Here is a 15,755-nt window from a genome sequence, read left to right as displayed (position 1 = left end):
AAAAATGTAGTGTATTGAGTAGTTAAAAAATGGAGATTTTCTAAATTTTGATAGTAGTCCAAAATATAAGTTTTTGTAATACTTTGCAATCATAATTCTATTACTATGTGTCTCTCACTCTAGGTCATTAGCTCTCTCTCTTAGGTTGACCATAAATACTCAAGACACTCAGTGATTTTACAAAATGCATTGTCAATTAAGCAACATGGGTTTGAACTCTGTCAGTGCATTTGTATAAGGATCTTTCTTTTCAATGAATACTTATACTGTTTTCCATCCATGCTTGGGAGTCTGTGGATGCAGAGGGCTGACTGCATGCATTAACCTATGTCATTTTATATAAGGAAGGTGAATATCCCTGGACATTGATACTCATGGTGGGTCTTCAGACCAAGCCTCTGGATACTAAAAGTAGTTAGTTTTCCGGGTAGTCAAAAGTTATGTGCAGATTTTGACTGAGAATAAGAACACCCTTAACCCTGGTGTTTTTTAAGGGTTATCAGTATATTAATATATATAATTATATCATATGTCAGTATATTCATCTTTTAAATTTAAATTAAAATATCTTACACTGTCATTTTATATGCAATGAAAAGCCCAGTATCCTTCCCAAACTCTCCACAGTTGGAATAGAGAAAAAAAGGTTGCATTACTCCTGGTCACCTCTGATTATAGGTTCATGTTTCTACTGAATTATATAAATTTATGGATAATTTTATTATCTCATATGCATAAGGTATATTTTTGTATCACCTCATGTTCCTTACTCCTTACAGGAAGCATGTACACTGAAGCACTGATACACTACAAATTGAACATCAGCCATACTTGTTCTTAGAGATCCACAGGATTATCACCAGTAGAATTGTTCATTGATTTCTTTTTTTAAACTACCTATTGGCATATTACTTGACCCTCACCTTCCTTCCTCTGACTTCTCCTTTTTAACTTTTTGGTCCTACCTTCTAATTCCTGTAAACATCTAATTGAATTAGGTTTGCTACTTCTTCCAAGAATTTCACTAAATCTTTTCTGTGCTTAGAATGAAAACTGCCAAAAAATTGAATATATTTGGAAATATTCTCAAATCCTATTTATTTAAATTTACTTTTGTAATATTTAGTTTATTTGTTTATTTATTTACTTATTTATGTTTATAAACCCTTTATTAAATTCATTACAGTGGGAAAATTTCCAGCTAAATGTACAGATACAAGCAAGGTATTCCTGGATTAATGAAGGAGCTGGTGGGTTACATGGTTCTTTCTCCTTAAGGAAAGAGAACTAACTTTGACAAAAAAAAATTTTCTTAACTGGAATTAATGGCAATTAATCTGACAATGTTACTTCTAGTTTATAACACTCTGGAACTTAAGAAGTCCTTTTCATCACTCTAGATGTAAATTTGTAAAGACAATGTGCAAAATATGGGCTTAGTACACTTTTTTTGGAGTGCATATTTAAAAAATAAATTATTTCCTAAAACACAAGATTTATATTAACTAACATAAAATAATCCTTTTAGATATATCAGGGGTCTCCAAACTTTGTACACAGGGGGCCATTTCACTGTCCCTCAGACCATTGGAGGGCTGCCAAATACAGTGGTCCTCTCACTGACCACCAATGAAAGAGGTGCCCCTTCCAGAAGTGCAGTGGGGGCTGAATAAATGGCCTCAGGGGGCCGCATTGCGGCCCGCGGGCCGTAGTTTGGGGAGGCCTGGTAAGTCAAAAGTCTTGAAGAGGTTTCTGCAAAAGCAGGCTAAAATTTCACTGTTTCTTCATGGAGAAACACTGCAGATAATGATGATGATATTCACAACACTAATCTCTACAGCCCACATCTTGCAGTTCTTCCACCAATATATTCTCTTCAACTTGGTAACACTTATTTCTCAATTGGGAAGCTCCTGCCTACAGTATGTCTAAAAGGTCGTGTAACTCAGAGAGCTTCTCAACACCTTATCCATGTTGACTATCATGATACCCACCACCTTGTCCACTTGATTCTATGTCTACTGAAGTGGGAGGCAACACTTGAACCTGAGAAAGAGAGAGAGAGCGAGAGAGAAAGAGAAACGCAGACAGACAGGAAGGGAGAGAGATGAGAAACATAAATTCATAGTTGAGGCACCTTAGTTGTTCATTGATTGCTTTCTCATATATGGCTTGACTGGGGGTACCAGCTTAGCCAGTGACCTTGGGATCAAGACAGCAACATTGGACTTCAAGCCAGCAAACTTTGGGTCATGTCTATGATCCCACACACAAACTGGTGACCTCAGGGTTTTGAACCTAGGTTCTCAACATCCCAGGCCGATGTTTTACCTACTGCACCACCACCTGGTCAGGCAAAGGGTCCCTCCTTTAAGCCTGAATAAACATATTCTCACATTGTAGAAGACAGTTTTATCCCAGAAAACATAATGTTTTGACATATCCTGAAAGAGGAAGTCATGGATTATATTTGTCTCTTCCTAATGGACTGGCAAATAAAAAACAGTACAGTATTGTCCTCTATATGTTTCCTTGGGAAGGAATGATTCTGCCAATGTTCCAGAGTTAAATTTGAAAGCACTCATATATTTAACTCAAGAAGAAATTTTACTTTTGTATTTAGCAGGTAAAGAAAGGCAAATGTCTGCCAGCTAAAGTTCTGAATTCGGACAGTTATATGTTGTTTAGGAGTGTATGATCTCCTCAATTTCCTCCCCTCTTTTACACTTTGACAAAGGAAAATGCAACAAAAGAGGGTGGAGTTCAGAAAGATTATAACTAATAAGGAGTTTTGTACATTAAATTTGACTTATTGACTCAGAGGAAACTGAAAATACAGTTTATATTCTCTTTAATAATAATAAATACAATAAACATATTTTAATTATATGTAACCAGATTTTTATTACGTGTTTTTCCAATTTTTTATTTGTATGCATACACACACACATACACACATTCACATGATTTCACTTACTGAAAACAATAAATAAATAATACTTGATGGTAAATATCTAAGAAAATAAAACTCAAAGATCAAAGATTATAGTACTTGCTTACCATAATATGTTAATAGATAGATAATAAATGTTAAAGGATCTTAGGTAATGTTTATCCTAAATTAAGAACCAACTTGATTTCATTTTGCTTACTGTTTTTAAAAGTATTAATATTTAGTGTTTATCAATATTTTATATTTAGTAAATAATGACTTTATGTAAAATTTGAGATGATTGAACTATAAGAGTCAAAGGTTCAAAGGTTTCAATATAGATTTCACAGATGAAGTTTTAAGACTTTTGACTTATGTATCCTTTTTCATTTATTTTACGTAACTATTAGTTTATTGATTTTTACAAAGACAGTTATACTTATAGTGATAAATAAGATAAACTTTGATATGTAATTTAGTTCTTTCATGACAGTCATTTTTTATTTAAGCATGAAACTAATTATTTTTCAACTACAGTTAAATTATAATATTATAATAGTTACAGCTGTTTAACATAGTGATTAGATATTTATATAAATTAGAAAGTGATCTGTCTGATAAGTCTAGTACCGATGTGACACTATACATACTAATTACAATATCATTGACTGTATGTCCCATGTTGTAACTTACATCCCCATGACTATTTTTATAGCTGGCAATTTGTACTTCTTAATTCATTCAACATGATATTTTTGAAATAATAAAAACTAGAGTGAGTAGTGCTACCATGACAAACATTATATCTTAAAATATATAGTAAATATAAAGTATCCTAAAAGCCAATAATAAAGAGTTTTGACTTCACGGTGAAAAAATAACCTACTAAGAAAGGGAAATCCAAGCTTTGCATGTTTTTGTTTTCTTTCAGAAAATAGGGTTATATTACCTTGACTGGGTAGATAAATTGGAGCATCATGCTGATATGCTAAGGTTGTGGGTTTGATCCCAGGTCAGGGCATATACAAGAGTCAAACAATGAATGCATGAATAAGTGGAACAAAATATCAATGTTTTGCTCTCTCCTACTTTCTCTTTTCCATCTCCATAAAACTTAAGAAATAATTTATTTAAAAAGAAAGAAATTAGCTCAATGTGTGTCTTTTATAGGTTTTTCACAATTTAAAAAAGAAGTGGTAGATATATACAAAGGAATAGTACTCTTCCATAGGTAATGATGACATTGCTATTTATGAGAACATGAATGGACCTTGAAAATATTATACTAAGTGGAATAAGTAAATCAGTGAAAGCTAGGAACTGTAAAATTTCACACATAAGTGGGATATGAAATTGAGATACATGGAAATAGAAAATAGTGAAGTGATTACCAGAAGGAGAGAGGTGGAGGGCGGGGAGTAAAGAGGGACACATATACGATGACAGAAAATGATCTGACTTTGGGTGATGGACAGTCAACACAATCAACAGTAAAAATGCCATAGAAATGTTTTCCTTAAGTCTATGTATTTTTATTGACCAATGTCACCCGATTAAAATTTAATTTTCTATATAAAATCAAACAAAACTTGTCCATTAATAGAAAATATTTTTCTTCCTTGGTAAACTAGAATGAGATAGTTTTAGCATCAGCACATTCTTTTTTTAACAGAGAGAGAGAGAGTCAGAGAGAGGAACAGATAGAGACAGACATGCAGGAAGGGAGAGAGATGAGAAGCATCAATTTTTTGTTGTGGCATCTTAATTGCTCATTGATTGCTTTCTTATATATGCCTTCTTCAGGGAACTGAAGCAGAGTGAGTGACCCCTTGGTCAAGCCAGCAACCTTGGGCTCAAGCCAGTGACCTTGGGCTTCAAGCCAGAGACCTTTGGTCTTAGGCCAGCAACCGTGGGCTTATGATCCCACAGTGAAGCCAGCGACCCTGAGCTCAAGCTGGATGAGCCAACAGTCTCACCAGTGACCTCGGGGTTTTGAACCTTGGTCCTCAGCATCCAAGTCCAACCCTTTATCCACTGTGCCACTGCCTGATTAGGAAATGTCAGTACATTCTAAAGAAAACAATAAAACCTAATAAATTCAAGTGAGAAATTCGTCTAGTATTCATTGACATATTTTGAAATATGTCTTTGTTTTTCAGTAAATTAGTTCTCATTTGCAGAAAACAGTTAAAACTCTTCACCATCTTCCAGCTCTAAATGTGCTTAAGGCCTGTGTTAAAATCACACACACAAAAAAACATTTCCCAAGTGCAACTTATGTAAACCCTTATCATTACATTTTTCCTATTGTGTAGATAATATTTAAGAATACAGTCATCTTTTCCAGTTGTAAAGAATGAAGTTTAGCCTTCAGCAATATCCTTGCACGTAGTAGGTGTTCAACAACTATACATTTCAAATATAGTTTAGAGCAGTGGTCCCCAAACTTTTTTGGGCCATGGACCAATTTAATGTCAGAAAATATTTTCAAAGACCAGCCTTTAGGATGGGAAGGATAAATGTATCACCTGACCGAGACAAGCATCAAGAGTGAGTCTTAGAGGTAACAGAGGGAATCTGGTCATTTTTAAAAAATGAAACATCGTTCAGACTTAAATATAAATAAAACAGAAATAATGTAAGTTGTAAGTTATGTAGTCTTTCTCTGTGGACTAGTACCAATGGCCCACGGACCGGTACTAGTTTGCGGCCTGGGGGTTGGGGACCACTGGTTTAGAGATAATTTATATATATATTAAAGACTACTTTTAAGAACAATTTTAAGTTCACAGTCAAGATAATCTCATATAGCACCTATTCCCACACATGCAAAGATTTCCCCACTATCAACATTCACCAAGAGTGCTGTATTTATTTAAAATTGGATGAACGTACATTGACACATCATTACCATTGAAAGTCTATAGTTCACATTAGGGTTCATTCTTGTCATACATTCTATGGGTTTTACTAACAATATAATAACATATATCTATCACAAAATCTTCATACAGAGGATTTTCACTGCTCTAAAATTACTCTGTGCTCTGTTCATTTATTCTTTCAGTTCCCTACATCCTGACAATTACTGATCTTTCAACTTGCTCAACAGGTTTGTCTTTTCCAAAATGTCATGTATTTGGGATCATACGATATGTACCTTTTCCAAAATGGTTTCTTTTACTCAGTAACATATATTTTAAAGATCCTCTATGTATTTTGGGGTGAGATAGGTAATTTTTAAGGGCTAAATTAATATTTCATAGTCTGAATGTACCATGCATCTAATGAAGGACACCTTGGTTGCTTCAAGTTTTTCAATTATGATAAAGCTGTTATAAACATCTTTCAGGTACTGTGTGGATGTAAATTTTCAACTTTGAGTAAATTCCAAGGGGCGTGATTACTCAAATGTGTGATAAAAGTGGGTTAGGTCTTTTACTAATTTTTTATTAGGTTCTTCATTGCCTTACTGTTGAATTTTAAGTATTCTTTGTATATTTTAAATAACATTTTTTTATCATATATGCTTTTCTAATGTTTTCTATATTCTATGGCTTGTCTTTTTGTATTTTCAATCTCTTTTTTTTTTTTTTAATTTTTTTTTTTTTTTTTATAATTTTATTTTTTTAATGGGGTGACATCAATAAATCAGGATACATATATTCAAAGATAACAAGTCCAGGTTATCTTGTCGTTCAATTATGTTGCATACCCACCACCCAAAGTCAGATTGTCCTCTGTCACCTTCTATCTTGTTTTCTTTGTGCCCCTCCCCACCCCCTATCCCTCTCCCATTCCCCCCTCCCCCCGTAACCACCACACTCTTATAAATGTCTCTTAGTTTCACTATTATGTCCCAGCTACGTATGGAATAATACAGTTCCTGTTTTTTTCTGATTTACTTATTTCGCTTCGTATCATGTTATCAAGATCCCACCATTTTGCTGTAAATGTTCCGATGTCATCATTTCTTATGGCTGAGTAGTATTCCATAGTGTATATGTGCCACATCTTCTTTATCCAGTCATCAATTGATGGGCTTTTTGGTTGTTTCCATGTCCTGGCCACTGTGAACAATGCTGCAATGAACATGGGGCTGCATGTGTCTTTACGTATCAATGTTTCTGAGTTTTTGGGATATATAACCAGTAGAGGGATTGCTGGGTCATAAGGTAGTTCTATTTTCAGTTTTTTGAGGAACCACCATACTTTCTTCCATAATGGTTGTACTACTTTACATTCCCACCAACAGTGGATGAGGGTTCCTTTTTCTCCACAGCCTCTCCAACATTTGCTGTTACCTGACTTGCTAATAACAGCTAATCGAACAGGTGTGAGGTGGTATCTCATTGCCGTTTTGATTTGCATTTCTCTAATAGCTAAAGAAGATGAGCATCTTTTCATATATCTGTTGGCCATTTGTATTTCTTCCTGGGAGAAGTGTCTATTCATATCCTCTTCCCATTTTTTTATTGGATTGTTTGTTTGTTTGTTGTTGAGTTTTATGAGTTCTTTGTATATTTTGGATATTAGGCCCTTATCTGAGCTGTCGTTTGAAAAAATCATTTCCCATTTAGTTGGCTTTCTGTTTATTTTGTTATCAGTTTCTCTTGCTGAGCAAAAACTTCTTAGTCTGATGTAGTCCCATTCATTAATTTTTGCCTTCGCTTCTCTTGCCATTGGAGTCAAATTCATAAAATGCTCTTTAAAACCCAGGTCCCTGAGTTGAGTACCTATATCTTCTTCTATGTACTTTATTGTTTCAGATCTTATGTTTAGATCTTTGATCCATTTTGAGTTAATTTTTGTACAGGGGGAGAGACTGTAGTCCAGTTTCATTCTTTTGCATGTGGCTTTCCAGTTTTCCCAGCACCATTTATTGAAGAGGCTTTCTTTTCTCCATTGTGTGTTGTTGGCCCCTTTATCAAAAATTATTTGACTATATATATGTGGTTTTATTTCTGGACTTTCTATTCTGTTCCATTGGTCTGAGTGTCTATTTTTCTGCCAATACCATGCTGTTTTGATTGTCGTGGCCCTATAATAGAGTTTGAAGTCAGGTATTGAAATGCCCCCAGCTTCATTCTTTTTCTTTAGGATTGTTTTGGCTATTCGGGGTTTTTTATAGTTCCATATAAATCTGATGATTTTTTGCTCTATTTCTTTAAAAAATGTCATTGGAAGTTTGATGGGAATTGCATTAAATTTGTATATTGCTTTGGGTAATATAGCCATCTTGATTATATTTATTCTTCCTAGCCAAGAACAAGGTATATTCTTCCATCTAATTATATCTTTTTCGATTTCCCTTAACAATGGTTTATAGTTTTCATTATATAAGTCCTTTACATTCTTTGTTATGTTTATTCCTAAGTATTTTATTTTTTTTGTTGCAATCGTGAAGGGAATTATTCTTTTGAGTTCCTTCTCAGTTGTTTCATTGTTGGCATATAGAAAGGCTATTGACTTCTGTATGTTAATTTTGTATCCTGCGACCTTACTGCATTGGCTTATTGTTTCTAGTAGTCTTTTTGTGGATTCTTTGGGGTTTTCGATGTATAGTATCATATCATCTGCAAAAAGTGATACCTTTACTTCTTCTTTTCCGATATGGATGCCTTTTATTTCTTTGTCTTGTCTGATTGCTCTGGCTAGAACCTCTAGTACCACATTAAATAAGAGTGGAGAGAGTGAACAACCCTGTCTTGTTCCTGATTTAAGGGGGAAAGCCTTCAGTTTAGTGCCATTTAATATGATGTTACCTGATGGTTTATCATATATGGCCTTTATCATGTTGAGATATTTTCCTTCTATACCCATTTTGTTGAGAGTCTTAAACATAAAATTATGTTGTATTTTATCGAAAGCCTTTTCTGCGTCTATTGATAAGATCATGTGGTTTTTGTTCTTTGTTTTGTTGATATGGTGTATTACATTAACCGTTTTACATATGTTGAACCATCCTTGAGATTCTGGGATGAATCCCACTTGATCATGATGTATTATTTTTTTAATATGTTGTTGTATTCGATTTGCTAGTATTTTGTTTAGGATTTTAGCATCTGTATTCATTAGAGATATTGGTCTGTAGTTTTCTTTTTTTGTGCCATCCTTGCCTGGTTTTGGTATGAGGGTTATGTTGGCTTCGTAAAATGTGTTTGGAAGTATTGCTTCTTCTTCAATTTTTTGGAAGACTTTGAGTAGAATAGGAACCAAGTCTTCTTTGAATGTTTGATAAAATTCGCTGGTATAGCCGTCAGGGCCTGGACTTTTATTTTTGGGGAGGTTTTTAATGGTTTTTTCTATTTCTTCTCTACTGATAGGTCTGTTTAGGCTTTCTGCTTCTTCTTGACTCAGTCTAGGAAGGTTGTATTTTTCTAGGAATTTATCCATTTCTTCTAGGTTGTTGAATTTAGTAGCATAAAGTTTTTCATAGTATTCTACAATAATTCTTTGTATATCTACGGTGTCCGTGGTGATTTCTCCTCTTTCATTTTGGATTTTGTTTATATGAGTTCTTTCTCTTTTTTCCTTGGTAAGTCTTGCCAAGGGTTTGTCAATTTTGTTGATTTTTTCAAAGAACCAGCTCCTTGTTCTATTAATTTTTTCTATAGTTTTTCTGTTCTCTAATTCATTTATTTCTGCTCTGATTTTTATTATCTCCTTTCTTCGGCTGGTTTTGGGTTGTCTTTGTTCTTCTTTTTCTAGTTCCTTAAGGTGGGAAGTTAAGTGGTTCACTTGGGCTCTCTCTTGTTTGTTCATATATGCCTGAAGTGATATGAACTTCCCTCTTATCACTGCTTTTGCTGCATCCCATAGATTCTGATATGTCGTATTGTCATTTTCATTAGTCTGTATATATCTTTTGATCTCTGCACTTATTTCTTCTTTGACCCATTCATTTTTTAAAAGTATGTTGTTTAGTTTCCACATTTTTTGGGGATTTTTTTCCTCTTTTTTGCAGTTGAATTCTAGTTTCAAGGCTTTATGATCAGAAAATATGCTTGGTACAACTTCAATTTTTCTGAATTTGCTGATGTTGTTTTTGTGGCCCAACATATGGTCAATTCTTGAGAATGATCCATGTACACTGGAGAAAAATGTATACTCAGTCACTTTGGGATGAAATGTCCTGTAGATGTCTATCATATCCAGGTGCTCTAGTGTTTTGTTTAAGGCCACTATGTCTTTGTTGATTCTCTGTTTGGATGACCGATCTAGAGCCGTCAGCGGTGTATTGAGGTCTCCAAGTATGATTGTATTTTTGTCAGTTTTTGTTTTAAGATCAATAAGTAGCTGTCTTATATATTTTGGTGCTCCTTGGTTTGGTGCATATATATTAAGAATTGTTATGTCTTCTTGATTCAGTGTCCCCTTAGCCATTATGAAATGGCCCTTTTTGTCTCTGAGTACTTTTCCTGTCTTGTAGTCAGCATTATCCGATATGAGTATTGCTACACCTGCTTTTTTTTGGATGTTATTTGCTTGGAGTATTGTTTTCCAGCCTTTTACTTTGAATTTGTTTTTATCCTTGTTACTTAGATGAGTTTCCTGTAGGCAGCATACAGTTGGATTTTCTTTTTTAATCCATTCTGCTACTCTGTGCCTTTTTATTGGTGAGTTTAATCCGTTTACATTTAGTGTAATTATTGACACTTGTGAGTTCCCTATTGCCATTTTATATCTTGCTTTCTGTTAGTTTTGTGTCTTGTTTGATCCTTCTCTTTTGTTTTTCTATCTTTTGTTTTTATTTGGTTGTATTCCATACATCTTTCCACTGTTGCTATCTTTTTTATCTCATTTGCTTCTGTGGTGGTTTTTTCAATGGTGGTTACCTTTGAATAATGAAAAGGGTCCCTACCCTGTTCATTGTAGCGAACTATTTTGTGAGTACTTTTGCACTCCATCGTCCTTTGCTACTGTTAATCTCCATCTTCTCCCCCCCCTTTCTTTTTGTTGTTGTCACAGTTTAAATTTGCTTTTATTGTGTTCTTCTTGGAGCTTTTACTTGTGGCTCTGTTTTTTTTTGTTCTTTGTATCTGATTGGAGAACCCCCTTTAGTAATTCCTGGAGTGGGGGTTTTCTGATGATAAATTCCCTCATCTTTTCTGTATCTGTGAATGTTTTTATTTCTCCTTCATATTTGAAGGATAGCTTTGATGGGTATAGTATTCGTGGCTGAAAGTTCCTCTCTTTCAGGACTTTAAATATTGGGGTCCACTCTCTTCTAGCTTGTAGAGTTTCTGCTGAGAAATCTGATGATAATATAATGGGCCTTCCTTTATATGTTGTATTCTTCTTTTCCCTGGCTGCCTTGAGAATTTTATCTTTGCTGTTGGTTTGTGTCAATTTCATCATGATATGCCTTGGAGTAGGTTTGTTGGGGTTAAGAAAACTTGGAGTTCTGTTTGCTTCTTGAACTTGAGGCTTTAGTTCTTTCCACAGGCTTGGGAAGTTCTCATCTATTATTTGTTTGAGTATGTTCTCCATTCCATTTTCTCTCTCTTCTCCCTCTGATATACCTATTATTCTTATGTTATTCTTTTTGATGGAGTCAGATAATTCTTGTAGGGCTATCTCATTTTTTTTAATTTTTGAGTCTCTTTCTTCTTCTCTCTGTTGTGCCTCAAGTTGCTTGTCTTCTATTTCACTAATCCTCTCTTCTATCTGACCTGTTCTATTAGCTAAGCTTGTTACTTCGTTTTTCAGCTCGTGAATTGAGTTTTTCATCTCTGTTTGATTTGTTTTTATAGTTTCAATTTCCTTGGACATATATTCTTTTTGTTCATTGAGTTGTTTTCTGAGCTCCCTAAATTGCCTTTCTGTGTTTTCTTGTATATCTCGGAGGATTTTTAGGATTTCTATCTTGAATTCTCTGTCATTTAGCTCCAAGGTTTCCAATATATTAAATTTTTTCTCCATAGATTTTTCCTCATCTAGCTGTGTTACCTCTCTTTCTTTTGTATCCATGATATTCGATTTTCTCTTCCTTAATGGCATCTGAGGGTGGTTTTGTTGATAGTATTAATGAGAATTAATAAAGAATAAAAAGTTTAAAAAAATAATAAAAAATAATCGAAAAGAGTTGTTTTTTTTTAAAAAAAGAAATTAATAATGAAATAAAGAAAAATAAAATAAAATAAAAATTTAAAAAAAAAAAAAAAGGAAATTATTCCCCCCCTCCTTTTTTCCTCTCCTCTCCTCTCCCCTCTTTCTTGATAAAATCTTGTGGTGGACTGTGAATTATAACAAACAATGCCTGTGATGGAGGGCCTGAATTGGGGAAAAGTAATAAAGGGGCAAAAAAAAAAAAAAAAGAAAGAAAAAAGAAAAAAAAGAGCGTATGGACCCACAAAAAGCAAATAAGGAAAAAATTTGGGTCAAGAATAAAATGATTTGCTTTTAGGTGTTGGTTGTCTAAGAGTTATGATGAGAGGATTAAGAGGAAAACGGAAAAATGGGGGGACAAATTAAAAAATTACTATTGTATTTAGTGGAACAAGAACTAGATAATATGGAGAGCCAGGGATGGGAGCACTGCTAGTGAGTTAAAAAGGTGAAGTAAAAACCCCCCAAAATGCCACAAACATAAGTTTGAGTCCCAGATAAGATAATTTGTTTGTTATTGAGGTTTGAATGAGAGGAGATGTAAAGGAAAAAGGAAGAAACTAATATAGAGGGAGAAAAGAATGAGAGAGAGAGAGAGAAAAAAAAGAGGGAACCACTAAAAGAAGAAAAAAGAAAGGAGAGAGAGAGAGAGAGAGAGTTAAGGGTTTTGGAGTGCAACCCTCATAGAGAGAAAGGAAGAGAAGAGAAAAGATAATGGGAGATGTAACACTTATGGGTAGTGTAGTTCAAGGAGAGGAGAGAGTAAGACCGGTAGAGAGTTAATCGGCCAAATTGGAGGAGGAAAAAAAAAAGTATCAAGAATGAAGATAAGAGAAACAAACGAACAAATATAATAAAATGGGATAGGTTATAAAGTCTGCAGATTATTCTTGATTTTGAGAGGTTATCTTCTTGCTTTTTCTTTTCTCTCCCTCTTCCTGGTCGGTGACTCTGTACCCCGGGTTTTGCCCCTTTGCCACGCTCAGGTGGAGGATTGCAGTTGATAAGTCTCTATGGCAATGTCATGTATTGTGCTTTAGTCTCGTTGGCAGTCGAGGCTATTAGCATTTATAGGCTCCGACAGTGAGAGAGTCCGTGTTCCTGGAGCCTTTCTCCTAGTCTTTCCTTCCTCAATTAGTAGCCTGATAATCCAGCTATGGTGTTGCTGCTGCCTCTTCCTGGATAGTAAGAGGCTCAAAGAGCTGGCAACTCCCCACTCTATTTCCACTCAGCACAGGGCTCTGGGTAAGGCTCAGTCAGTCAGAGCTGCTAGCATAATCAGGCGGGCTTTCCACCCACTCACAGACCTCTGGCTCTGCCACTCTGTCCGGTAACACAAGCGGGTGCCCACTTCTGGGCGCTTGGAGAAAACTCTCACTCACTGGCTGTGCGCGCAGACCAGGATATCCGGCCAGCAGTCTCACGCTCTGAGTGAAACCCCCGACCGCAGGGAAATGTTGCAGCGTTGGAATTGAGTCTCGCTCCGTCCCCGTGCGCGGCTTTTGCAAGGCGCTGGGGTGGCCCGAGATTCCGCTTTGGCCCACACAAAGGCCCCTGACTCTGCTCCTCTGTGCGATGACACGGGCGCGCACTGCCAAGGCACTCGGAGGAATCGCTCACTCCTTATCTGCGCGCGCAAACCCGGATATGAGGCCGGCCGCTTTCCCTCTGAGTGAAACACCCTCGGCAAGGAAAATCTCCACCATTGGAATTAGTTCTCACTCCCTCCCGTGCATGGTTTTCCCAGGGCGCTGGGGCTGCCCAGAGACTCTGCCCTCGGCCCACAGAAAGGCCTCTGACCCTGCCTCTTCGTGGGGCAACACGGGCACTGACTCCCGGGGCCTAGGAAGAAATCTCTCGCCCACTAACTGCGCACCAACCAGGAGACCGGGTAAAATGGCCGCGCCGCTTGTCTTTCTTTGTTTGGGTTTGGCGCGAGTGTTAGCTTGTATTGCCCGGGTTGCCACAGGATCAGATTTTCCTCGGCTTGGATCTCCGTGCCACAGCCTGGTTCGGCCGTTTGTATTCACCCCCTTTGCCCGCCTCAGTTTCTATATTCACAGTTACCAGAGAAAGCCGCCCTGTTTAGGTTAGTGAGGAAGGCGGAGCATTTCTTACTCCCTATTTCCTTCGGGGTTTGGTTATATATTTAGCCAATTTTTCACTCAATCATACCTTTGGGTGTATTGCGAAGCATCTGGAAGCTCCAAGTATAGGTTTTTCTGTTTCTGGTTGAAGATCTTGTTGAGTTTTGGGGGAGATTTATCGGTATCGCTTCCTACCCCACCATTACTCTCTCAATCTCTTGATTGTGTATTTTCAGGGAAGTTTTGTTTTGTTTTACCTCTAATAAATTCCAGCTCATCAATTATTTCTGTTGTATATTGTGTATTGGTGTTGTATCTAAAAAATCATCAACAAATTTTTTATACTCTAGATCTCTTGTAAGAGTTTTTTTATTGCCATTTTTCTTTATTATTAATTTTAATGGGGTGACATTGATTAATTAGGGTACATAGATTCAGAGAAAGCATCCCCTGGTTATTTTGACATTTGATTATGTTGTATACCCATCATCCAAAGTCAAATTGTATTCCTTCACCTTCTATCTGGTTTTCTTTGTGCACTTCCCCTCTCCCACTCCCCGCCTCTCCTCCCCTCCTCCGGATAACAATCACACTCTTGGCCATGTCCCGGAGTCTCATTTCTGTGTCCAACCTATGTATGGAATCATACAGTTCTTAGTTTTTTTCTGATTTACTTATTTCACTCAGTATAATGTTACCAAGGTCCATCCATGTTGTAAACGATCCTGTTAACATTTCTTTTTTTAAATTTAATTAATTGTGTTTACATACATTCTAGGGTCACGCCGAATGCATCCCCCTCCCCCATAATCCCCTCAACATCTTCCTTGCCCTCTATCCTACAGCGCCCTCCCCACTTCCCTTCAGGTTTATCCCATCCTATCATCCCCTTTCCCTCTGTCCTCTTTTCTTCTGTTCCTTTTGATCCCTCCTCTGTCTCAATTCCGTTCCTCAGTTCTCATTATTCCTTAGATTCTTCAAATGAGTGAGGTCATATGATATATTTCTTTCTCTGTCTGGCTTATTTCACTCAACATAATAGTTTTCAGGTCCCTCCATATTCTTGCAAAAGGTAATATTTCCTTCTTTTCCATAGCCCCATAGTATGCCATTGTATATATGTACCACTGCTTTTTAATCCACTTGTCCACTGACGGACACTTGGGCGGTTTCCAGATCTTCGCTATTGTGAACAATGCTGCCATAAACATAGGGGTGCATTTGTTTTTTTCATTTGGTGATATGGTGTCCTTGGGATATATTCCTATAAGTGGGATGACTGGGTCAAAGGACAGTTTCATTTCTAATTTTTTGAGGAATTTCCATACTGTTTTCCACAGTGGCTGTACCAGTCTGCATTCCCACCAGCAGTGCAGGAGGGTTTCCCTTTCTACACATCCTCGCCAGCAGCTATCATGTGTTGTGTTTTGTTAATCAGAGCCACTCTGACTGGTGTGAGGTGGTATCTCATTGTGGTTTTAATTTGCAGTTCTCTAATGATTAGTGATGTTGAGCATTTTTTTATTTGTCTATTGGCCATCTGTATGTCCTCTTTGGAGAAGTGTCTATTCATTTCTTGTGCCCATTTTTTGATTGGATTATTTGCCTTCCTGGTGTTGAGTTTT

Source organism: Saccopteryx leptura, chromosome X (assembly GCF_036850995.1).
Source record: "Saccopteryx leptura isolate mSacLep1 chromosome X, mSacLep1_pri_phased_curated, whole genome shotgun sequence".
Classification (NCBI taxonomy): domain Eukaryota; kingdom Metazoa; phylum Chordata; class Mammalia; order Chiroptera; family Emballonuridae; genus Saccopteryx; species Saccopteryx leptura.
Note: the sequence above shows the minus strand (reverse complement) of the source record.